This window comes from Schistocerca gregaria, chromosome 2 (assembly GCF_023897955.1).
Source record: "Schistocerca gregaria isolate iqSchGreg1 chromosome 2, iqSchGreg1.2, whole genome shotgun sequence".
Classification (NCBI taxonomy): Eukaryota; Metazoa; Arthropoda; class Insecta; order Orthoptera; family Acrididae; genus Schistocerca; species Schistocerca gregaria.
Window position 1 is genome coordinate 77931065 of NC_064921.1, and position 25920 is coordinate 77956984.

Here is a 25920-nt window from a genome sequence, read left to right on the forward strand (position 1 = left end):
ACCTCAGAATTTAAGTCCCGTAGTCCTCAGAGCCATTTGAACCATTTGTCGCAGCAGTGGTCGGTACCTCATATAATAAGTCGCCAACTTTGAGAACGCTCAGCTGAAAGATGGAAGATGAATAATTATTCGAAGATTCGAATGATACCAACAAATTTACTGTTAGCAGTCACGATTTATTTAATTGCACGAAGCGTTTCGGAGATTCGAACCTCCATATTATTTATATCTGTTAATATGACATGTATCTGTTCTGTTGCGACTTTGGGGTGAACTGTGGGGTGAATAACACAACGCGTAACTGCCACATTAATCCACATAAATGCATCTCATGACGGAGGTTTAAACCTCCTAACTGCGTTGCGAAATCAGATACATAGCGAGTGGTAACAGTAAATTAGTTGTTTCAGTCGATATCGGTAATAACTGTAGCGGTAAATTCCAAGCAAAAATGTTCGCATTTGAAATGGAACGAAGATTAGTGTCGAAAATGTGAAAACATATGATTAATTACTAACAAAGAGATAGAGGGGCTGGCCAGTACTTACCTCAGCTCAGTACAGCCGATAGAGACACAAAAAACAACCGAAAATTTAAGCTCCTAGCTTTCGGAATAAATGTTCCTTCATCAGGGAGGAGAGAGAGGAAAGAAAGGGAAGGAGGGAAAGTGGATTTAGTTACTCACAACCCAGGTTATGAAGCAACAGGGAAAGGAAAACAGGGAAGGTAGCAAGGATGGAGGCATGGTTGTCAGAGGGAAGCCAAAGATATTCTACTGCAGGTACTGACAGTACCTGCAGTAGAATATCTTTGGCTTCCCTCTGACAACCATGCCTCCATCCTTGCTACCTTCCCTGTTTTCCTTTCCCTGTTGCTTCATAACCTGGGTTGTGAGTAACTAAATCCACTTTCCCTCCTTCCCTTTCTTTCCTCTCTCTCCTCCCTGATGAAGGAACATTTATTCCGAAAGCTAGGAGCTTAAATTTTCGGTTGTTTTTTGTGTCTCTATCGGCTGTACTGAGCTGAGGTAAGTACTGGCCAGCCCCTCTATCTCTTTGTTAGTAATTGTTTCACATCTTTATATGAGATTTTCCATTAATTAGTTAAAACATATGATTAATACAACGTTGTGCTGTACCCTACAAGTGTACAGAGTTGCGAGACTGGATTAATAAAAAACAAAGAAGACTTTAAGGGTTCGAGTGTTGTGCATACATTGGCTTCAAGGAATCGTCCAAGCGTTCACCCTTCATGTGAATTACCTCACGTTGTCATTTTGTGGTAGGTTCTTATTGATAGCGCGGAGTTACGATTTTCTACAGGAAAGAATTTTTGCGTTTTGTATACTCCTGGAAATTGAAATAAGAACACCGTGAATTCATTGTCCCAGGAAGGGGAAACTTTATTGACACATTCCTGGGGTCAGACACATCACATGATCACACTGACAGAACCACAGGCACATAGACACAGGCAACAGAGCATGCACAATGTCGGCACTAGTACAGTGTATATCCACCTTTCGCAGCAATGCAGGCTGCTATTCTCCCATGGAGACGATCGTAGAGGTGCTGGATGTAGTCCTGTGGAACGGCTTGCCATGCCATTTCCACCTGGCGCCTCAGTTGGACCAGCGTTCGTGTTGGACGTGCAGACCGCGTGAGACGACGCTTCATCTAGTCCCAAACATGCTCAATGGGGGACAGATCCGGAGATCTTGCTGGCCAGGGTAGCTGACTTACACCCTCTAGAGCACGTTGGGTGGCACGGGATACATGCGGACGTGCATTGTCCTGTTGGAACAGCAAGTTCCCTTGCCGGTCTAGGAATGGTAGAACGATGGGTTCGATGACGGTTTGGATGTACTGTGCACTATTCAGTGTCCCCTCGACGATCACCAGAGGTGTACTGCCAGTGTAGGAGATCGCTCCCCACACCATGATGCCGGGTGTTGGCCCTGTGTGCCTCGGTCGTATGCAGTCCTGATTGTGGCGCTCACCTGCACGGCGCCAAACACGCATACGACCATCATTGGCACCAAGGCAGAAGCGACTCTCATCGCTGAAGACGACACGTCTCCATTCGTCCCTCCATTCACGCCTGTCGCGACACCACTGGAGGCGGGCTGCACGATGTTGGGGCGTGAGCGGAAGACGGCCTAACGGTGTGCGGGACCGTAGCCCAGCTTCATGGAGACGGTTGCGAATGGTCCTCGCCGATACCCCAGGAGCAACAGTGTCCCTAATTTGTTGGGAAGATGGCGGTGCGGTCCCCTACGGCACTGCGTAGGATCCTACGGTCTTGGCGTGCATCCGTGCGTCGCTGTGGTCCGGTCCCAGGTCGACGGGCACGTGCACCTTCCGCCGACCACTGGCGACAACATCGATGTACTGTGGAGACCTCACGCCCCACGTGTTGAGCAATTCGGCGGTACGTCCACCCGACCTCCCGCATGCCCACTATACGCCCTCGCTCAAAGTCCGTCAACTGCACATACGGTTCACGTCCACGCTGTCGCGGCATGCTACCAGTGTTAAAGACTGCGATGGAGCTCCGTATGCCACGGCAAACTGGCTGACACTGACGGCGGCGGTGCACAAATGCTGCGCAGCTAGCGCCATTCGACGGCCAACACCGCGGTTCCTGGTGTGTCCGCTGTGCCGTGCGTGTGATCATTGCTTGTACAGCCCTCTCGCAGTGTCCGGAGCAAGTATGGTGGGTCTGACACACCGGTGTCAATGTGTTCTTTTTTCCATTTCCAGGAGTGTATTTCACATCAAGTCTCGGCAGGCGCCCACACGTCGTTGTTTTCATACGGAAATCAAGGTTTCCGGAACTAATTTTGCACAGCCTTTTCTCTGCTTCAAAACATCTCTTGAATATTTGAGAATGTATTGATTTAGAGATGTTTCTCCATTGCGGTTTGTGACACAATAACGTTCCCACAGTACAGTTGCACGTCCGCTACTTAACACTGCCTACTCGTAACTCACTGGTCGAATACACATCTCTTGTTCAAAGTTGTTAGTTCAAGCTGTCGCTTACACACCAGGGACATAATCAGCCTCGGAACTCTCTGTACGGACCGAGTACACACAAAGGAAGGTTGTAACCTTTAATTCTTGTCAATCCGACTGCGACCACGAGACTTGATGTGGTAGTTGTTAGATTTTGCAACTTCAATGCAACATGGCATTCAAAGCGAGTACAATTAGTTCCAAAGAAGGGGTTGTGTTCCAAAATTTAGTAGAATAGTGGAAAGTGTTTTAATCACTCAAGTAAGCCTCCGATATGAATAATCTGAGTTTGCCCTGATTTCTGAGTGACGTGATGAGTAGAAAACTACCTAATTCCGGACTCGTTTTTTTCTTCTTTTTCAAATTCCCCCCGAAATTAGCCGTTTAGTCGAACAAGCCTTGGTTGCCAGAGCTGTAGAGCATAAAATTCTGCGTCGATTGAATACCAAAACTTTGCTGTTTGATCACATTTTCCTACAAAAAAGCTTCTTCACAAAACTGTAATTTTTTCCCCTTTTCGAGAAACACTCTTTTTTCCCGCTATTAAACTTGCAGCATCTGAGAATTGGTGAATGTGACGAAAAATTTTATAAGAGAAAAATTTTACAGTATCAAATTGTGTGTCTAGAGAGTCAAAGAAAGTGAGTAAAAATTCTAGATGTTAATTATAAATTAACCACTCGGTTAACAACCAATACAAGTCTTTTACTTTCAGTTTAGTGGCTTCTACCAACGTTTACTCTTGTCCCTTTACTCACTAGTACACTTATTTTTTGCAATTTGTTGTTCCACAATTGTCAAAAACAATGACATCTGCCAGTTGCAAATGGTCCAAATATTCTGAGCACTATGGGACTTAACTTCTGAGGTCATCAGTCCCATAGAACTTAGAACAACTTAAACCGAACTAACCTAAGGACATCACACACATCCATGCCCGAGGAAGGATTTGAACCTGCGACCGTAGGGGTCGCGCGGTTCCAGACTGTAGCGCCTAGAACCGGTCGGCCATCCCGGCATACCATCTGCCAGTTTCTTTGAGTTTTTGAATATACAGTTGGATGCCGCACCGCTTTTGGAAAAGGACACCACAGTATTGTCGCGTAGGAGGTAACACGCGCGGATGAAGGATTTCGGTAGCGTATCGTTGTGGTGCCAATCTGTCTTTAGCCCCTACCAGCCGTATTCTACGGTCACCCCCCATTGTGCGGGACACCATGAGGCTAGGAGAAAACCGCTCTGCCTCTCCAAAACATTTGAAGGACGGGAGATCTGCCCTGGTCGCCACCATGCTCTCCGACGATGGTGGTACAGGTCACTGCAGAAGCACGATTCATCGTTGAATACGATACAACGCTATTCATCAGCATGTTGACGGGCACGGCACCACTCCATACGCAGACGTTTGTGTATTGGTGTTAGCAGCAGTCCACGCAAAGGGCAGTAACTTCCTAGTGCAGCTACTGCTAGTCTGCGACCAGTGATGCGGGATGACTCACATCGTTGCACGGAGCCCATTACCTGTTCTCCGACATTAGGTGCGGAAGCGAACTGATCACGACGTGCTTGATGCACAATACGGCTGTCTTCACTCGTGGTGGTTAGGCGTGGCAGAGCGGAACTTGACGGCGTTTAAGCTTGCCCTAACGTTCCCATGCAGTCCAACATCAGGCCAATGTCACAATGCCCCTAAAACCTGGATACTGCACGATTTGACAAACAGACCAAATGGTGACCCACAAAGACGCCCATTCAAACATCGTCAGATACTGATAACACTATCTCACGCGAATACCCCAGACGGTGTCCTCCTGCTTACATGGGTGGTAAAGTGCGTGCCTCCCGTACAGCGGGCTCGGTTTCGATTCCCGACCGGCGTGGAGATTTTCTCCGCTAGTGGACTGGGTAATGTGCTGTCCTCATAATCATTTCATCCTCAGTACCGAAGCGTAAGTCGCCCAATGTAGTGTCGATTGGAATAAGACTTGCACTTGACAGCCGAACTTCCCCGGATGGGGTCTCCAGGCCAACGATGCCATACGCTCATTTCATTTTTTACCCCAGGCGCTGGTGCATTGGTTAGCACACTGGACTCTCATTCAGAAGGACGTGGGTTTCCGTGATTTCCCTAAATCGTTCCAGGCAAATGCCAGGATGGTTGCTTGAAAGGGCACGGCCGACTTCCTTCCCTATACTCCCCTAACCCGATAGGACCGACGACCTCCCTGTTTGCTCCCCTCGCCCAAATCAACCAACCAACCAACGATTATCTGGCATCTCCGTGTCCTTCACAGTATCACGCAACCTCTGGTGCTGTTGGCGCTCCTTATACGGCCTGGTAACAACACTGAACACGACCAACACCTGTCACAGAGAATTACAACTCTCTTCAAAATGTTCAAATGTGTGTGAAATCTTATAGGACTTTAATGCTAAGGTCATCAGTCCCTAAGCTCACACACTACTTAACCTAAATTATCCTAAGGACAAACACACTCACCCATGTCCCAGGGAGGACTCGAACCTCCGCCGGGACCAGCCGCACAGAATGATAACTCTGTAATCATTTATATACCCGCTGATGGTGAGTACGTGTACACTGACATCCAATCATGTCATCTGGGTGCTTTATTTTTTTTTGTCTGGCATTGTAAATCAGATGTTTTAATACCATAATACTTATTTGTTTAGAGTAATGTTTGGTACACTGGTTTAACACACAAGGTGTCCGAGAAAAGTAATCAGACTGATATATGAGCTATCTGGCAACGCTGTATTGCTCTTCTTGTGTAGACGGATGTGTACGACCCTTCCAGACGCTCAGTTCGAGTTTCAGCTCCGTACAGCCATCACGTGATTTTTGATAGCGCCACAAGTGAAGCTGTGCTTTTGTTGTGTGTTACGAACATGGAACAACGGAATTTAGAGCAACGTTAAGCCATCAAACTTTATGTTAAAGTTGGGGAATCCGCGAGTGTGACCTTCGAAAAGTTGAAACACGCCTGTGGGGAACATCCCTTATCAAGAGCACAAGTTTTTCGCTGACGCAAATCATTTTTTGTAGGCCGAGAACAGATTGAAGATCAACCTCACTCAGCGATATCTTCAACTTCAGAAGCAGACGAAAAGGACGAACTTGTGCGTGCTCTCGTGAGATCAGGCTTAACACTAAGGATGATGGATGACCTGTTAAACACTTTCATCGTACGTAAAACACGAATAGTTTAGTCGTGTGATCACAGGTGACGAATTCTGGAATTCTGGATACGAAAAAAATGGTTCAAATGGCTCTGAGCACTATCGGACTTAACTTCTGAGGTCATCAGTCCCCTACAGCTTAGAACTACTTAAACCTAACTAAACTAAGGACATCACACACATCCATGTCCGAGGCAGGATTCGAATCTGCGACCGTAGCGCTCGCGCGTTTCCAGACTGTAGCGCCTAGAACCGCTCGGCCACTTCGGCCGGCGCTCTGGATACGTCCCTGAGACAAGTCGGCAAAGTGAGGAGTGGCACCATGAGACATCTCCTCGACCGAAAAAACCACGAATGAGAATTCAAAGATCAAAACAGTTCTGATTAGATTTTTCGACAGTAGAATTTGTTATTCCAGGCCAAAACGTCAACCAAATGTTTGCAAGCCTTGAAAGGCTTAGTCTGGACATTCCAGTCAAGTGGATGTTGCATCATCATTTCGACCCATGTCACACCGTCACTTCCATCACTGAATTTTTTACCTCAAAATGCATTCCTGTTGCTCCACTGCCCCCCTGTTCAGCTGATCTGAGTTTGCCCTGAGTCTTTTTCCAAAACTGAACAATGTCTTAGGAGGACGTCGTGTTGGATCTATATAGCGTCGGAAGAGTAGAACCGTCCAACTATTGCCACACCGTAATTAAAATTTTATTTTCAATCTATTTATATCATTTACCATATCACTGAAACAGTGACACTTATAACACAGTTCAAAAACGACGTAATATTGACGTCACATCATGGCGATAAATGCTGACACTGTCTGCTATAAAGAAAGATTAATTATTAAATGGTTCAAATGCCTCTAAGCGCTATGGGACTTAACATCTGAGGTCATCAGTCCCCTAGAACTTGGAACTACTTAAACCAAACTAACCTAAAGACATCACACACAGCTATGCCCGAGGCAGGATTCGAACCTGCGACCGTAGCAGCAGCGCGCCTACAGCCGCTAGGCCACAGCGGCTGGCTAATTATTAATAGCAGAAATTTGGTGCATCTGTTTTAATAATCACGTTGTTATCAGACATATATTATGCTGCTGGTCCTAAAGAAGAACACTTTTCAATTTTTTAATAGGAATAAAAAACCGAAAATCGATTATTTCAGAGACGGGTTATTTTGAGTTGAAGAAAAAGGAAAAAGAAACGGAATAGATATGACCGGTTGTTTCAGCGATAATCGCCATCCCTATTCCGTACCTGCGGACTCACAAATTGTGTAGAGTTTAGGTATGGTCAGGCAGTGGGTGTCATGGGCGTTTCTACAGTGGGTTTGCGACGTCCGATGTCAATGTGGTGTTTTCGACCACTTATATTTTACCCGTGGGTTTTCCGGGTTTAAAAGGAAGCCGCAACAGTGGGGGAGACTCGGCCAACCGTTTTGTAATGAGAGACCCCTTCTTATTACATCCAGGCTTAGAAATGTCTGTGCACCTACTACATGTCCATGTTTAACCACTTTTATTTATAACCATTCATTTTTTAATTACATTTTTTTTCTTTCTGTCACATTGCTGCAGGAAAAGATTAAACTTCTTTAGGAGTTTTAATTTTTCACTCATTTTCTGCAACAGAGCCATAGCTTATAAACAGACATCACGTTTTACGTAAATAATATAAGACAAAACCAAAAATTGCCCATAGATGTCGAAATATCTTTGTGTAAAGAATAAAAAAAGTAAAATTATTGTGTTTTACGGAAAGCGTAGTTTCATAAACCCAACTTCATGTCGTAAACATGGAAGAGTTGCAATAGGAGCGTCTAACTCCATGAATACGGTACAGAATTAATTAAATGCATAATACGTCACGTACTTCCAGAAACAGCTCTGAGGGAGGCACTAACTGCAAGACCTCTCTGATGTATTTGGTTAAGGGGCCTCAGGAGGCATAGTAACAGGGACAAAGCAGATTCAGTTTTTCAGTGGCCAGTACTTTGTGCAGGCAGCTGTAGAGTCCTCGTGAACAGTACATTGTCTTTTGTAGTTCTCAGGGAACAGCTTAATGCTCGTTTTCCTATTTTCTATTGTTCGTTACTTGCATACGAACTCTCGTGACTTTTGATGCTGCTCCAAACCGTTTAGAGAGCGAGCACTCTCGCTGTGAGGTAAGCTGTTAATCATTTACTGCCAGCGCCATTGTGTTTACTGGGCAAATATTGTGCTCTGTTGGCGTGTCGTTGTCCCTGACAGCTGTTCTATCTTGTATTTCGTAACTCTCAGCGTCCAAACAGGCTGTCCATCAGCGGCCGTGACCCGGCTGGCAGCGACTGGACCGCCGTAGCTACTGCCACGTGCGCTGTTCCCCTACTGTCGGCGGATACAACACGCATGCTGATGATATGTTTATTAAGTTCTTACCAGTAACAATATTCACCATTTACTGTCCCATTAGTTCCTTCTCTGCTCGACAAAGAACAAGTTAATGAGGGCAATCACTATTGCAAAAGAGATTCACATGCAATGTTTCCAGTTATTGACTAAAAAATGGCTGATCTATAGATGAACAGAAAAAATGGCGAAGAAGGTATTTGGAGATGACTAGTTCATCCATAGAAAAAGTAAAAACAGGTAACATAACACAGACTCAACAATGGTCGCCCATGATGAAACAGAAGCAATAAAATATAAAAATAGATAACGTAACAGAAAATAGAGATATGGGAAACTAAAAAGATACCAGAAGACTGGAAGTGGTTCTCATCCATCCCTTTCACAATTAACGTAATAAGCAAAATTTAAATAACTACAGAGGTATATCTTTGTTGCCAGCGGGCTATAAAAAATGTTCAACAATACTACTAAACAAGGTAGAAGAAACACTTGATAATCAATTGGGAGAGTATCAGAGTGGATTTAGAAAGGACAGATCTTGCTCAGAACAGGTTTTCAACCTAAAGTCCATAATTCGTCACCGCCTTACAAACTCCAAAGATACAGTTTTAACATTTATAGATTTTAGAAAGCCATTTAACTCAATTGGTAAAGAAACACTAGATAAAGTGATCAGAGAATCTGGCATCAAATCTAAATTAGAGAACCTTATTCGTGAAACGCTCACAGACACCAAATCAAAAGTAAAGTTTCAGTGTGAAATATCGAAGGCATTCAACGTAAAAACAGATGTAAGGCTAGGTTATGGCCTTTCTCCACTCCTGTTTAACTGCGTACTAGAGAAAATAGTAAGAGAATGGAAACTAAAACTAAAAGAAGAGAAGCTATCACCAATCAGACTTGGAACTAAAAACAAAAGTATTGAAATTAACTGTTAAGCATTTGCGGATGATTTTGCCATTCTTTCTGAAAACCTAACAAATGCTGCAATACAAATCAATCTCTTAGAGGAAATAGCCAACAAAGCAGGTTAAAGAATATCTGCAGAAATATCAAAATTTATGACAAATATAAAAAATGCTCCGGAATCTCTGGCAACAGATATTGGGCTGATAAAGAGGGTAAATAAATTTAAATATTTGGCAGAAATTGCCCAAGAAAATGGCTTAGAAAAATTCGCTCCAGAATAAAGAGTACATAAAATGGAGAGAGCTTATGGGCTAACTAGGAATGTCTACAGCAAAAGGTGTCTGCCTAAAAATTTGAAGATAAAGCACTACAACACAGTAGTAAAACCAGAAAGTCTTTATGCAAGTGATTGTTTAGTACTGAACTACAAATTACACAAACTTTAAGCCCTAGAAAGAAAAATCATTCAAAAAGTATTTTGATCACCAAAAAATGCAGAGGTATGGAAATTAAGAAACAGTGAGGAAGTTTATCGCAACATAGAAAATATAAATGAAACACTATGAAAGAGGCGACTGCTAGTTTTTGGTCACTTGTACAGAATGAACAGCAACAGGTTAATCAAACAGATTATTAAATATCTTTGGGACAAGAAGTCAACAATATCCTTGATACAAGAAGTTAGGAAAGATTTGGAAAGAAACAACGTAAGTGAAAAAGATGCAAAAGAAAGAGAGAGTTTCAAGAGGAAAGTGTTAAAAATGGAAGGATTCCAAGGCAAGAGGGAGAAGAAGATAGGGTCAAAATGGTCCGAGTAGAGAAAAAGGGTACATAGTGAAAAGATGAAAGAATACTGGAGGAAAAAGAATGAACAACAAAGAAGGGAGCATTGAAATTGGTGCTTGGTCCTTAGATGACTAGAACGAAGAAAGAAAGAAAGAAGAATAACATAAAATAGAACAATATATTTTAAACGCTGCAAAATATAAATGAAATGCAGAAATAAAACTCCAAGTACTAAAAATTAAACTTTTGCTTTAAAGTGAGTCCCAAACAGGGTTGCAGATTGGTTGAAGGTTTTCGTACATGAATCAGTAAAAACAGAATCCTAATCGGATCCTCTGGTGTTCACCTGCTCGTCTGTCTGTCTGTCTGCCCGATCGTTAAGCACTCCTTTTCACAGTAGTGCGTAGACGTAAGACGTTGTAATTTCTGTCACATAGTGACTTCTTTGGTCCCTCGGCGGTGTAAAACAATGAAGTCTTTAAGTTACTGTAATCAAAAGCTACAGCCATTTGTGTTACGTATTTTAATACGGGCGAATTCACTCATCAGAACCTGTAGGGTACTTAATGAAATTTGCCAAGAACGGTTTCTTAGTACAGCCAAGGGAAAAAATCCAAAACAGTAAATTTGTTACTATATCACACAAATTTTTTTTGTCGTTCCTTATCAGACTGACTGGCTGTCCGTCCGTTTGTTAAGACCCATTTTTCTTGGGAATGGGTAGACGTATCAAATTTATGTCACATACTAAAGTCTACGGTCCCCTAGAGGTGTAAAAAACTGAAGCTTCTAAGTCAATGCAGTCGAAAGATACGGCCATTTATATCACGGAATTAGATATACGCAACGTGTCAAATCCTTTAGCATACTTTCCATTGGCCTAGAATCAAACTTCGGCAAGAATGAGTATTTCGCAGTACAACCAAAACAAAAAATCTGAAAACTGTAAATCTGTCATTATACCACATGGAAAAAAATTGTCATTTATTGCCACGCTTTCTCTCTCTCTCTCTCTCTCTCTCTCTCTCTCTCTCTCTCCCCTCTCTCTCGCTCTCATGGTCTGCCTGTTAAGATCGCCTTTTCTAAGGAACGGGTAGAATCATCAAGCTGAAATTTATGCCATATGCTGCCTATAATCGCTTGGCGATATAATAAACGTTAGCTTTTAAGTCAGTGTGTATTTTGATACTCGCAAACTCACTCATCAGAACCTATAGGGTATTTCTCGTTGACTAGAGTCATGGAATTTGCCAAGAAGAAAGATTTCGCACTACAACTAAAGGAAAAATCCGAAAATTATTCATTTGTAACTATATCACACAAAAAATATACTTTCTCAATTTGTTATCCGACGTCAAACTTGAAATTGAAACAGTCTCTAGTTCCCCATACTGGTTGACTGTCGCAACGATGCAAGTCAAACATCAGTTAAGGAACGATTTTGCTGCTCATATGAAACTTTTGGGTACTTATCCATCCTCAGATACCCAGAAGTGATTACTGCTGCTGGATATAAGATTGATAAATCCCGTAACAAGTCGTATGAGTAATTAAGTTATTCCTTGCCTGATGTGTGACTTTACTATTGCGACCCATTCGACCTGATAGGACAACAACAGATTATTATAATAATAGTCGTCAGCCTCCTTTATGACTTTAGGTCACATGTATATTATTGAAATTAAAACATTTTCGAAAATCTAGGAATACCTGGAAGCGACATCTTGCAAGTATCAATGTCGATAACAGGTAAAAATGGTCGGGATTCTCGACTCCTGGAACGCATGAAATGTCTCCGTATATAATTAAATGTTTTCGCAACGCTCTGTGTGCGAGTCTTACATCTGCCCTATTTTTTAATTTGCATGTCGGTGAGATAATGAAGTGTCAAAGAAAAGTTCAGACTGTCTCAAAATGGAGAAGTCATAACATGGCTGAGGTTTTGACGTGGCGTTGACGTTTTGGCAAGAGGTGGAGTTGATAGAAGCGTAAAGTTGAATAGACACCCATTGGTCGCAGGTTTTGTATTAAATATTAACGAGAAAAATATTACTGTATTAAAAAAATAAAGAGTAAGATAGTCAAAGATAAAATGGTAAAAGAAAATTTCTGGACTGTATTATTGTTTGAGGCCAAGAAAGATACTATAAAGAGGAAGTCCAACGAGACTGCTTATCAGACTTGCACAAGTAATGTTCAATTTAGATGGGAATTCTGGCGTCAGGATCATCCCCCATCCAAACACTGTTGTAAGGCAATTTAATACGGTACATGAAACGACACTGACGACTCCTGGCATGACAAGCAGTTCGTGGTTGTCACGTCAAGGTACCCATATATTGCATTGCACTAGACACTGACAACACCTGAATAACACTGAAAGTGAGTGGTTAAGCTTATACTTCACTGTATAGTAGGTGGAAGTGTGGAGGTTAAAAATCGTAGACTTTAGTTCGGAACGGTGCTGCTGCTACAGTCGCAAGTTTGAATCCTGCCTCGGACATAGATGTGTGTGATGTCCTTAGGTTAGTTAGGTTTAAGTAGTTATAAGTCTAGGGGACTGATGGCCTCAGGTGTTAAGTCCCACAGTGCTTAGAGGCATTTGAACCATTTGATTTGAAAAATCGTAGAGGAAAGCCAGGAGATAAATAAAACAAGCAGAGTAAGAAGGACATAGGTTGTAGTAGTTACACGGAGATGAAGAGGCATGCAGTAAAGCTGCGTCAAACCATTGATTAAATTGATTAATTAACTACCGTTCACCGTCACCCCTGGTTGACGTCATATGACTCCCCCAGTTGGCACGTGGGTCTCCTCCTCCCCCTCCATCTCCCCCTCCTTCCCCTCCCACCACCCCCTCCACACTTTCTCTATTGGAGGGAAATTCGAATTCCGGCGGGAAATTCAAATATGGCGGGAATTTCTTTGTCCTAGGGCTGTGTTGACCTCCCACCCCACCCCCCACCCCCCTTTGGGTATTGGAGGGAAATTCAAAATCTCTGATGCCCTTTCCGGTACTTAAACCTCGGTCCTCTAGGGCGGAAAGCCCAAGTGCTCCCCCAGTACATAGAAACAGTCCAAATGTAGGAGAGGCAGGTTAGGGTAATGTACTTTATTTATTTTTGTTTGGAAACTGAAGCAAAATTCGGTCCTAAGTACGTAATTAACCATAAAGATCGGTCCTAATTACATATCTACATGCATAGTGCTACGCAAGGAGCTCCTAACATCGCAATACAGCTCAAAAATTGACAATGGCATACAACTGTGTTATCCCAGTGGGAAAAAGTTTCACAATACTATTTGAAACAAATGGCAAAGTACTCAAACTCTACATAGGTTGATCCCTTCGCCTACGAATTGGCGGTAAAAAGCCTGGAGTGCAAGGCACTATATTTTTGGCGGAAAATATGTTCAAGTGACGAGATGTTGGTGTTGCACTGAGGGCAACTTAATAAGTGTATTAACTGTAAGCATACAGCTGAGGACTGTGTCTATCGCTGTTTGACATCGGGGTTTGCTACAGATGCCTCCCACAACATTGGCCAACAATCACACTGCAGCCCAGGTAATAGAAATTCAGGATACCCAATACACACAACATCAGCTGGTGTAGAATGCTTCACTGTTTTAATTATGCCTCGAAATACTCATGGAAAAAAGCAGCACTCATAATCAACAGGTCATAATGCAAAACATTTACTGGGGACTGGGGAAAATAATAATCCCAAAAGATTGCACCAGGAGAGAGTGACGGCAGTTGTACATGTGGTCATGAACTAACCAACTTGAAGCTATTCTTCCTCTACCACCCCTCCATGTCCTTCTCCCCACTGTAGGTAGGAATACAGGCCTGTTCTTTTTACTCATGGTCCACAAAGAGATCCACCTGGAGACACTGTCTTCAGCTTGTCATCACAGATGGATGCTTCTTGCAATCTGTTAAAGACTGGAGCAACAACGAAATTCCGGAGAAGTCTCCAGATCGCTTTTTCGAAAGGACAGCTGCTACTGCTTCTGCGCGTCACCAATGCTGACTTCAGCCCCCGCCGTATCTGGGAGCAGAGTCCTCAGTCCAATGCATCCCCGGCAGAGCACGTGCCTGGATGGTCCAGACGGTCAGTAAGTGCTAACGATGCTGGCATACACAACAGGCTGCAACGCCGGCTGGCCACAGAGAAAAGCGAGATAAACGACAGCTACCCCGACTGTGAGCTGTTAGTTAGCTGAAGCAGAATGCCCCACGCCTCCCGTAGCTTCACATGCAAACACACTCTGTTCTGCAATGGACAACCCTCCACTGTAACAATTGTGTTTAAAATCAACACACCTCTTATAAGCGTGCATCTACTAAAAAAAGAAAACACGATCTCAACAATGATAGACCTCCTGTTTCCACGAAAATAGGCGCAGTCTATTTTCTTTTAGTTTCAGGAGCAAAGTCTGTATAGTTTGACAGCATTCCTCGTTTACAAATTATAAATTGTCATGCACGTGGCCATTCTTTTACATACAAATGCAGGATACAATTCGCATCTCTGTCTGTCCCGCCTTCTGTTATTTTGCAACATCCAACAGAGTTTTAAAAAAACTGCAGCACTGCCGCCGATTACAGATGACCAAACTGCAGAGGTCGGTGCTATACATCTGACGTTTTTGTTCTATAACTTACTTCACATCTGCCATACATGTCCACCCGGGGTAAACTCGAAACATACTTCCACTATTTTGCTGCAAAAAATGTCCTCATTATTTCATCAGAGTAAAGAAAAAGCGAGAGTTTAACCTCAAAAGAAAAGATATTTATGTTAAGTGATTTCTTTCAGCTTGATGGACAAAGTTACATGGCTTGAGAGTGTCCCTCGCATTCAAATCAATGTCTATAAATAGACTGTCATGCATGTGTGCATGAAATGGTTCAAATGGCTCTGAGCACTATGGGACTTAACATCTGTGGTCATCAGTCCCCTAGAACTTAGAACTACTTAAACCTAACAAACCTAAGGACATCACACACATCCATGCCCGAGGCAGGATTGGAACCTGCGACCGTAGCAGTCACGCGGTTCCGGACTGAGCGCCTTTACCGCGAGACCACCGCGACCGGCGCATGTGTGCATTACAGACATTTCAGACACATCAGATAACATTACAGAATACAGCCTTTCACATCATTTGTTCAAATGCTGTAAAAACACAATCATTATACGTTCAACAAGAACAAGTTGCAATTGAGGAGGATGTTGTTTCGTACACTATGCCACGTCTCATTATACCGGTGCATTGCTACGTTGCACTGGCCTTTGGGAAAGATAAAACACAAACCGTGAGAGCATGCCTTGTATTAGAATCTCCTAATGTCACTTAGAAGAAAACTCTATAAGATTCCTCCAATACATCAGGAACAAATATCGGCTGTGTGTGCTGACAGCTGACATTTTTGCTCTATAACTTCTCTCTACCGATGTGCCTTTAAAGTTTCTGCCACCTGTACTTGAAGAAGAAGTCCAAATCCGGCAGAGTATCATTCACAGTAGCAGCAGAATCTTGCACTGTAATTTCGTAAGCAATTTGATCATCATAGAACAGCATGTTTCACGCAGTCTACTTACGTATCGGGAAAAATACTATCATTTCTAGGTTTCACGACAAGCTATAATTCACGCATTGTCTACTTTATAAATACAGGTTGTGAAGCATGAAATAACACAGGACTTGCTATAATATATACTGTTAAACACACAATCTTGGCAACAACAATAAAAACAGTCATGGTTCCCGACAATAGATACCGTGGATTTCTATTAGTTTTATGAGCAAAAATTGGTGTAGTCTGAGAGTATTCCATGTATTCAAATTACAAGTTGTCATGTGTGAGCACATTACATTCATTTCAGACATATGAAATACCAATAGAGATCAGCATCTATATATTCATTCATTATGTTTGAGAGCACTCCTCATCATTATTTTGTAACATCCATAGCAGGTATAAATCTACGAACTATCTGGTTCCAAACTTTAACCTGTCAGACCACTCCTTGTAATAGAACCTCCTAACATGACCCTATAAGATTTTACTGCAACTCTCTCTCCCGATATATCGAAAAACAAATACCATCTGGATGTTGACACAGAGCATGTTACATACATATGTGTTGGTCTATTGAAGAAGGTGGCCAGTGATCAAAGTCACTTGCACAGACCTACGTACAATTTTGTCGCCTGTACTGGAGGAAGACCACATTCCACACACTATCAATCACGAGAGTGTACGACTACAACTTTGTACACCGCCATATATTTTGTTTTTGTACCATGACATCGAGGTCTGTGTCAGGTGCTAAGCTAACATTAACATGTTATGATCCACTGGCTCTCACAGAAACCTGTACTTTGCATTCTGTGAACTATGTTGCTCCCACAACAAACAGGGTTATAGAAATAAAACACAGAGGTGATGTTTCTTATTGAGAAAACACCACAACATACAGAAAGTGGAACAGTTTGCAGTATTGTAAAGTCTTTCCAAACAACTGACCATAGGTAACGATCTATTCAGTTAATCGCATCTTCCACAGTGACAGGGTAACAGATGTCTCTGTGTTCCATTTCAGAGAGACAAAGAGCATTGTTTCCTCATTTTGTGGTCATGTACACCATCACTCCTCCGTTGTTGACCATCGCTAGAAGGTGGTGTTCACAACACACGGGGGTTCCAGAAACAAAAAGAGGTAATCTTATCTTTATGGTGAAAAACAAATGAGGAGGGCATTGCAGCATGTAGAAATAGTATGGGTCTGCAGCATTGGGGAACATCGTCAAGCAACTGTCTGATGGTGATGACCTCTACATTTAATCCGATGTTCCACACTGACAAGTAACAGATGTGAAGAGTTTACCAATACTCTCTCCATTTCAAACATGTGGTGTCAGTCAGTCATTAACGTCATAATCAATAGCATACCAGTGAATGGATGGGATGCAAAAGACGCCATTGGAGTGGGAAGATGTACTGTAATAAGCACCCAGCTGCTAGTGCCATCAATTTTAGCAGTTTTACCAGTTGTTCTGTAATTTCGCCGCCAGCCAGTAACATAGCGGAGTCCTTACCAATTTCTGTATCATTGTTGAACCATCCCTCCACTACTTTGCAAGTACCATATACGAGACTGCGAATAGATAGAAGACTATGCATTATGTCCATACGGTTATGTGCACGTAAGTACAGTGTCATATACCGCTGCAGTTAGGTTATGTACATATTTCTAGCACATTGATCATAGTGCAGAATTTACGATTACGACTGGTCATCTTTCCTTGTGTGGATGGGAGTCACAGAGTATTCTCGCATTCATAGCATAGAGTCGGAGATTGACAGATCTCCCTGCATCGTCCTTGACCAACTCTCCTTGCAACACAGTTACCGATATAATCTACAACTGACCAGAAGTAGGAAGGTACCATACCCGCTACATTCCGCATCTCGTGAAGGAAGAGGATGGGCTGTGTCTGTATCTGATGTTCAGCGAAGAACGTTCCGCGCGGGTGTAGCCGAGCGGTCTCAGGCGCTGCAGTCATAGACTGTGCGGCTGGTCGCGGCGGATGTTCGAGTCCTCCCTCGAGTATGGGTGTGTGTGTGTGTTTGTCCTTAGGATAATTTAGGTTAAGTAGTGTGGAAGCTTAGGGACTGATGACATTAGCAGTTAACTCCCATAAGATTTGAACAACAACAATCTTACTCGCAGGATCCATCCAGTGCTCGAGATCTCTCCGGATGCGTTCATGTCTAAGAAATTAGCACCCATTATAGGTATATAGTAGACATGACAGAGCTGTGCTGATATAATTGACAGTTAAGAAGAAACGTGTGCTTTATACATGATGGAGCTCCAGACGGATGGGGAGTTGAAACATTTTATGTAAATCAACGGTACTATCAATTCTGGAGTATTTTACCAGCGTCTGGAGTCAGTACGAAAAAGGTACCGGTATGAGAGAAACGATCGTTGAGCATAAACATACACTCCTCCGCCAACACGGTTCTGTACCTTAAGACGCTATATGGTTAAAGCCACATCGTTTCTGAAGTATTAGTCGTGTAGAATGTAATGTCCTTAATACTGTAATGCAGGAAATATACACTATGTGATCGAAAGTATCCGGCCACGAGCAGGAAGATACATTTTTCATAGTAGGTGGATTGTGTTGCCACCTACTGCCAGGTACTTCATATCAGCGACCTCAGTAGTCATTAGACATAGTGAGAGAGCAGAATGAGGCGCTCTGCGGAACTCACAGACTTCGAACGTGGTGAGGTGATTGGGTGTCACTTATGTCATACGCGAGATTTCCGTACTCGTAAACATCCCTAGGTCCACTGTTTCCGATGTGATAGTGAAGTGGAAACGTGAAGGGACACGTACAGAACGAAAGCGTATAGGCCGAACTCGTCTGTTGACGGACAGAGACCGCCGAGAGTTGAAGAGGGTCGTAATGTGTAACAGGCAGACATGTATACAGACTATCACACAGGAATTACACTGCATCAGGATCCACTGCAAGTACTATAACAGTTAGGCGGGAGGTAAGAAAACTTGGATTTCATGGTCGAGTAGTTGTTCATAAGCCATACATCACGTCCGTAAATGGCAAAGAACGCCTCGCTTGATGTGAGGAGTGTAAACTTTGGACGATTCAACAGCAGAAAAACGTTGTGCGGAGTGATGAATTATGGTACACAATGTGGCGATCCGGTGGCAGGATGTGGGTATGGCGAATGCCGGCGAACGTCATCTGCCAACGTGTGTAGTGCCAACAGAAAATTCGGAGGCGGTGTTGTTTTGGTGTACTCATGTTTTTCATGGAAGTGGCTTGCACGCCTTATTTTGCGTGGCACTGTCACAGCACAGGCCCACACTGATGTTTTAAGCGCCTTCTTGCTTCCCACTAATGAAGAGCAAGTAGGCGATGACTGATTGCATCTTTCTCGATCGAACAACTGTTCATAATGAACGGCCTGTGGCGGAGTGGTTACACGACAATTATACCCCTTTAATGCACTGTCCTGCACATGGACCTGACCTGATTCCTATACAACACCTACCGGATGTTTTGGAACGCCAGCTTCGTGCCTGTCCTTACCGACCTACATCGATACCTGTCCTCAGTGCAGCACTCCGTGAAGAATGGGCTGCCATTCCCCAGCACCTGACTGAACGTATGCCTGCGAGAGTGTAAGCTATCATCAAGGCTAAGGGTGGGCCTACACAATATTGAATTCCAGCATTACCGATGGAGGGCGCCACTAATTTGTAAATGATTTTCAGCCAGGTGTCTGGATGCTTCTGATCACATAGTGTATGTCCAACATCTGAGGTACAACCACCCTGCAAGTTTTCGACCCCAATGACGACGGTGACAAACTTTAAGACGATAAAACTACTTCCTGCTTCACTACTCTGGTGTCCTAGGAAGTGAGCGAGCTGTTCCTCGCTGTGAAGGTATCGTCGGTGTATACCCTCTGCTCAAGTCGATTATAAACCAACTAGAAAGAAGTCGAGAGACTGTTGTTCTATCTCTGAGGAAATTGATGAATTTTATCTCCTTTTTAAGTCTGAAAAGTACATTTACGTTCCCCGCATCAGTAGCTCGAGTAGTAGCGGTTTTGACGAATAAGGTTGTACCTCGCTAGGATGTAGAGTGAGGAAAAAACGACATGAATATTTTCGATGGTTGATACATTGACTTACCTCCCACGCCATGCTGCATGAAAATGGACACGAAGAAACTGCGACTTCTAAGGGGTGAGTAAGCACCACAATCAGTACACAAATGAGATGTAACAGTCTTATTGCTCTTTACAGAAGCGTCACCGTGACCCTGGTAGTATTCCCCTTGCACCCAGAAGTCATCGTCTGATGTTAGGTAGCTTTACTCATGTGTAGGATAATATAGCAATTTTCTCCTACCACCACATCTCTCGAGTACTTTCTCCTCAAAATATTAAAGGAGATACATGTGGCATTGGTCCGCTATGCTACAGAAAACTCTAGGGAATGGCTTAAGTCTGATAAACGCTTTGATTCTTCTCCTTAACTCTTAAGGAACAACATTGCTCATGAGAACCAACCATCATTCGATAATATTGGTATGATGATCTACATGCATGCACTTTGAGTCATGAAAAGAATAGTAACACTCGCTTCGTACTTAGATGAGGCTCAATGAGTGGTGCAGATTGGATACTCGAAGCCTGGAAACAAATCCGTGTACTGCTACGACACATCAGAGAGCCTGTCTGCAGGCTCGTGCAGCGGTGCAGTTGATGGAAACGTAAAGTCAGTCACAGTTCTATACGTTTATTTGACTTCCACTCTACCCTGCAGAGATCTGCAACAGGGAGTCGACACGTGTACAGAGTTGATTTCTGCTACTGCTCTGATATTTTTCCCATAAATATATGTCATTATTGCTTACCAAATAAGCTTCGCTACTTTTGTTTATACAGTCTAACTCCGATACATTCCCAGAATCCCGTCAGCACATCTATAAACTGTAAATTTCGGGTATTTCTTTTTCTTAGTAATAAGTTGTTCGTTAGTTGACAGTATGTCGACTGCACTTACATCCTGGACTGTAAGAATTTCCCTTCTCTCTACCTAAAGAGCGCGTCTCCCCAGCCATGTAATTTACAGAGGAACAATTAGCAAGTTATACATTCGAACTGCAAACGTACTTCGTAATAGCTCTACACATACATATATGCACAGACTATGCATGCACATTACCAACCGCTAAGTCTCGATTTCAACCACCTGTATGTTATTTTCGACAATGCTAAAGACCCACAAATAGCGAAAAACTCTTCGCAAAACGATTGTGTAGGGGATGTAAGCACATTTAAATTCCTCCTGCTAAAGAGCATAACATCTTCGATGCAATTTATATTACCGATGTTTCGTAACCATATTGTCTAGATTCACCAGTAATAACAACAAACCTAGACATTCTGTTGCACCTACCACACCTTCTTTTATACTCTTCAAGATCCATGATGACAGCACATGATCATCCCAATTCCGCTGCTTTGTGTGCTAGATGTCCGTTGGATAGAGAAGGACAGTCCTTGTTGACAATTTTTCTTACATTCAAGATGGATAAGCTCATTAGACATAGTATAGCACTGTACTGGAATGCATCCACTCACTCACAACCATATATTCTATAGATGCAGTGTATTTGCTGTATTTCCCGTATGTCCATTTCTACAGGGACGGTCTTGCTGCAGTGGCTACACCATTTCCTATCAGATCACCGAAGTTAAGCGCTGTCGGGCGTGGCTGGCACTTGGATAGGTGACCATCTGGGCTACATTGTGCTGTTGCCATTTTTCGGGGTGCACTCAGCCTCATGATGACAATTCAGGAGCTACTCGACCGAATAGTAGCAGCTCCAGTCAAAGAAAACCATCATAACGACCGGAAGAGCAGTGTGCTGACTGCACACTCCACCTAAGCGCATCCTCAGCTGAGGATGATACAGCGGTCGGATGGTCCCAATGGACCACTTGTGTACTGAAGACAGAGTGCTTACGTTTATGGGGATGTAAATGGAATGTGAAATAATCCTAATCACTGATACAATGGGATGTACCAATTGCCGTACACATCACAGTGTTTTGCAGAGCATAAATGTAGATGTGATGTAGAGCTCATGTGGGATTCGCTAACTGCGCTGGTGGAGGAATGGAACACCCTACCACAAGAAAGCCTTAGCAATCTTGTGGCCAGCATGGGAGTACGTTGCAAGGCATGCATTGTGAGTGAAGTAACGGTACTTGGTGGAACTTGTACCATATATAGAAAGAACTGCAACAGTATAGTTAAAAAAGTAACTGAATGAGATACACTATGAGACGAACCGAAATGAGATTTTCATTCAAAGACAACAGTTACACTAAAGTCATAGCAACTCATCATGGTCCCCTATCATTGCAGAAGGGGGGGCACAGCTCTTATTAGGTTGTTTGATCGTCACGGACGGTAATGCATCGTCTGCAAAGTGTTCCCATGCTGGCCATAAGTTGCTAAATATTTCTTATGGTTGGACATTCCATTGTCCCACCAACACGGTTAACAACTGCTGGATGCTCGTTCATTCAAGTGGACATGCTGCAATCGTCTCCACAATGCATTCCACATCTGCTCTACTTCTACATCTATATCTATATTCTGCAAAACACTGTGAAGTGTCTGGCAGTGGGTTTGTCTCATTCTAATAGTTCTTACACTTATTTCCCATTACTTTGATGTATGGAGCAGGGGAAGAATGATTATTTAAATGCATCTGTCAGTGTTGTAATTAGTCTAACCTTGTCCTCATGATTCACGCACTTGACAGTAGCCTGCAGAGTAGACATAGGTGGACATACATAGCATGTGTGGAATGCGTTGGGGAGACGCTTTGCAGCATGTCTACGAGCACAACCGAGCATCCAGCAGCTGTTAACTGCGTTGGTGGAAGAATGAAAGAACCCTTTAAAAACCTAGTGGCCAGCATGGGAGCACCCTGCATTGCATGCATTGCCATCCATGATGATCACCCACCCCATTAAGAAGCGTGCCTCGCCTTTTTAAATGCTAGGGCACGACTGTGAACCGCTATGACTTCAGTGTAACTATTGTCTTTGAATGAAAATCTCATTTCTGTTCGTCTCATTGTCTACCTCGTTCAGTTACCTCCTTCACTATGCCATAGCAGTCCTTTCTAAGTGTGTTATAAGTTCTATCGAGTTATGTTACTTCACTCGCATTACATGCCTTGAAACGAGCTCCCATGCAGGCCTCAAGGTTGCTAAGGATTTCTTGTGGTAGGGCGTTCCATTCCTACACCATTGCGGATGGACATTGGTGCATGTCGATGTGCTGAATTACGTCTCCCTAACACATCCCACATTAGCTCTACATCTACATCTATGCTCTGCAATACACTGTGAAGTGCATGGCAATTAGTACATCTCATTGTATCAGTTATTAGGATTATTTCCCATTCTATTCACGTCTGTAGCATGAGACGAATGATTACTTATATGCATCTGTGTGTGCTGTAAATAATCTAATCTTGTCCCCACTGTCGCTATGAGAGCGATAAGTAGGGGGTTGTAGTGTGTTCCTAGAATCGGTTCTTAAAATTTTGTAGCCGCGTGGGATTGGCCTTTCCGTCTAGGACGCTGCAGCTATGGACTGTGCAGCTGGTCCCGGCGGAGATTCAAGTCCTCCATCGGACATGGGTGTGTGTGTTTGTCCTTGGCATAATTTAAGTTAAATAGTGTGTAAGCTTAGGGACTGATTACCTTAGCAGTTAAGTCCCATATGATTTCACATACATTTGAACATTTTGAACATAAAATTTTGTAAGCAGGCTTTCTCATGGTAGTAGTGCCTTCATCATTTCTGTGACACTCTCCCATGGGGTAACCAAATCTGTGGTCGTTCGTGCAGTCCTTCTCTCTATAAATTCAATATCACCTTTTAGTCCTGTTTGGCAAGGGTTCCAGACACTCGAACAATATTCTAGGCTGTGACGAAGGAGTGATTTGTAAGCAATCTCCTTTGTAGACTGGTTGCCCTTCCTCACTATTTTATCAACAAGTCGTAGTTTGCCACTTGCTTCACTTAAGACTGAGCCTATGTGATCATTACATTCCATATCATTACAAAGTGTTGCACTCAGCTATTTGTATGATTTAGCTGATTCCAGCTGATACTCATTGATATTCTTCCTTTCACTGAGTTATGCAGTTTGACATTGGCACATCATACGGAAGTTTTAAGCTCAGTTTTTAGTAATCATACGCAATCGTTCCCTCGACAAAAGATCTGTACTTACATACTGGGAAATTGCACAGCACTCATCAATACAAGAAATAGAAGTAATCCACTGAATTCTGGTCTTATGTAATTGACAATGTTCCTGTATGCTATACTTGCTCTCATCTCTCGCCATAATAGGATAGGTCCAGCTTTGTCGAACGTCATCTTTTTGTTGGTACAGGTGTTATGGTGTGGAAAGGCATAATGTTGCATGGTCGTAGCACGCCTTACGTCCAAATCTTTGAGCGCGGTTCACTCACCGGTCAACTTTACTGTGACATCGTACCCCTTCCCCATGTGCTTCTTTTTACGAATGCATTCGGCCCTGACTTTGTTTCTGTGGGTGACAATGTGCAACAGCGTTGAATTGCGCAGGTGGATGAAGCTACTGGATCGACAGGATATTCGGCGAACTGATTGGCCTGTCTGTTCCCCCGACCTGCGTTCAGCATCAGAAAAGTAAAACTTCTAATTGTCAGTAAGATTCCAATATCCCTGGTTAAAACATTTAATCATGTTTCGCAAGATTTCCATTTCCAAGTACGTCTACGGTGTCCTGACATGTAATTAACATCTAGTGTGACTGTATCTGGTAACTGTTCCCGTTATATTTCAAGTTAAATCTTAAAATAACGGTTTCACGTCGATTTTGAGCTGTTTTGTACCATGTGGTGTAATATTGTAGATATTTACTGCATTTTTTTTTTACAGTTCGCACCATACATGTTTCATATTGATGTAAATGTGACGAGGTTTTTGATTCTGAACCGTCGATCACCTCGAATGAGTGTGTCCGAAAATTCCAGCACTACAGGAGACACAGCTATGCTCGGCATCACAGAGATTGATGAAGGACATTCAAAACGTTCAAACAAGGACTGATCGATTTGTATTGTGAACTGTGGGAGGTGGGTGGGAGGTGGGAATGTGATGCGACATGGCAGAGGTTTCCGCTACCTTGTTGCGATGATGACAGAGGCCTCGCCCAACCACTCACCATACGTCTGTTCACTGCCAGGTCTCCATAGACATTCTGCAAGCGCCTATGAATATCGGAGGTACTCTGGTTTTCCGCCAAAAGGAACTCAGTGACATCTCTCTACCTGGAGCCGGCCGCGGTGGCCATGAGGTTCTAGGTACTTCAGTCCAGAACCGCGTGACTGCTACGGTCGCAGGTTCGAATCCTGCCTCGGGCATGGATGTGTTTGATGTCCTTAGGTTAGTTAGGTTTAAGTACTTGTAAGTTCTAGGGGACTGATGACCTTAGATGTTGAGTCCCATAGTGCTCAGAGCCATTTGAACCAGTCTCTACTTGGAACGCTCCTCCGCTACAGACATAACTTTGAAGGCTGCGTATATCGCCGCCACAAATCAGAACTTCATGAAACTATTGGGATTGAAACGGGAATATCCCACCATGTCACACAAAAAATTCTACATTTTTTCAAGCGAATTTGGCAGAGAAAAAAGTATTGTATTACTTATTGAACATCCCTCACAGTTGACTTACAAGAAGTTAAGCATAAATTGCAAAGGAACTGTTCGCCGTTTTTTATTAGTATGTACAGCCCCCTTAGAATGTTTGCAGATGTTGTTATCGTTTACCATCAAGTAAACTCAATTAGAAGATCAAAGAAATTACAAATATCAGCGTTATGTAAATACACTCCTGGAAATTGAAATAAGAACACCGTGAATTCATTGTCCCAGGACGGGGAAACTTTATTGACACATTCCTGGG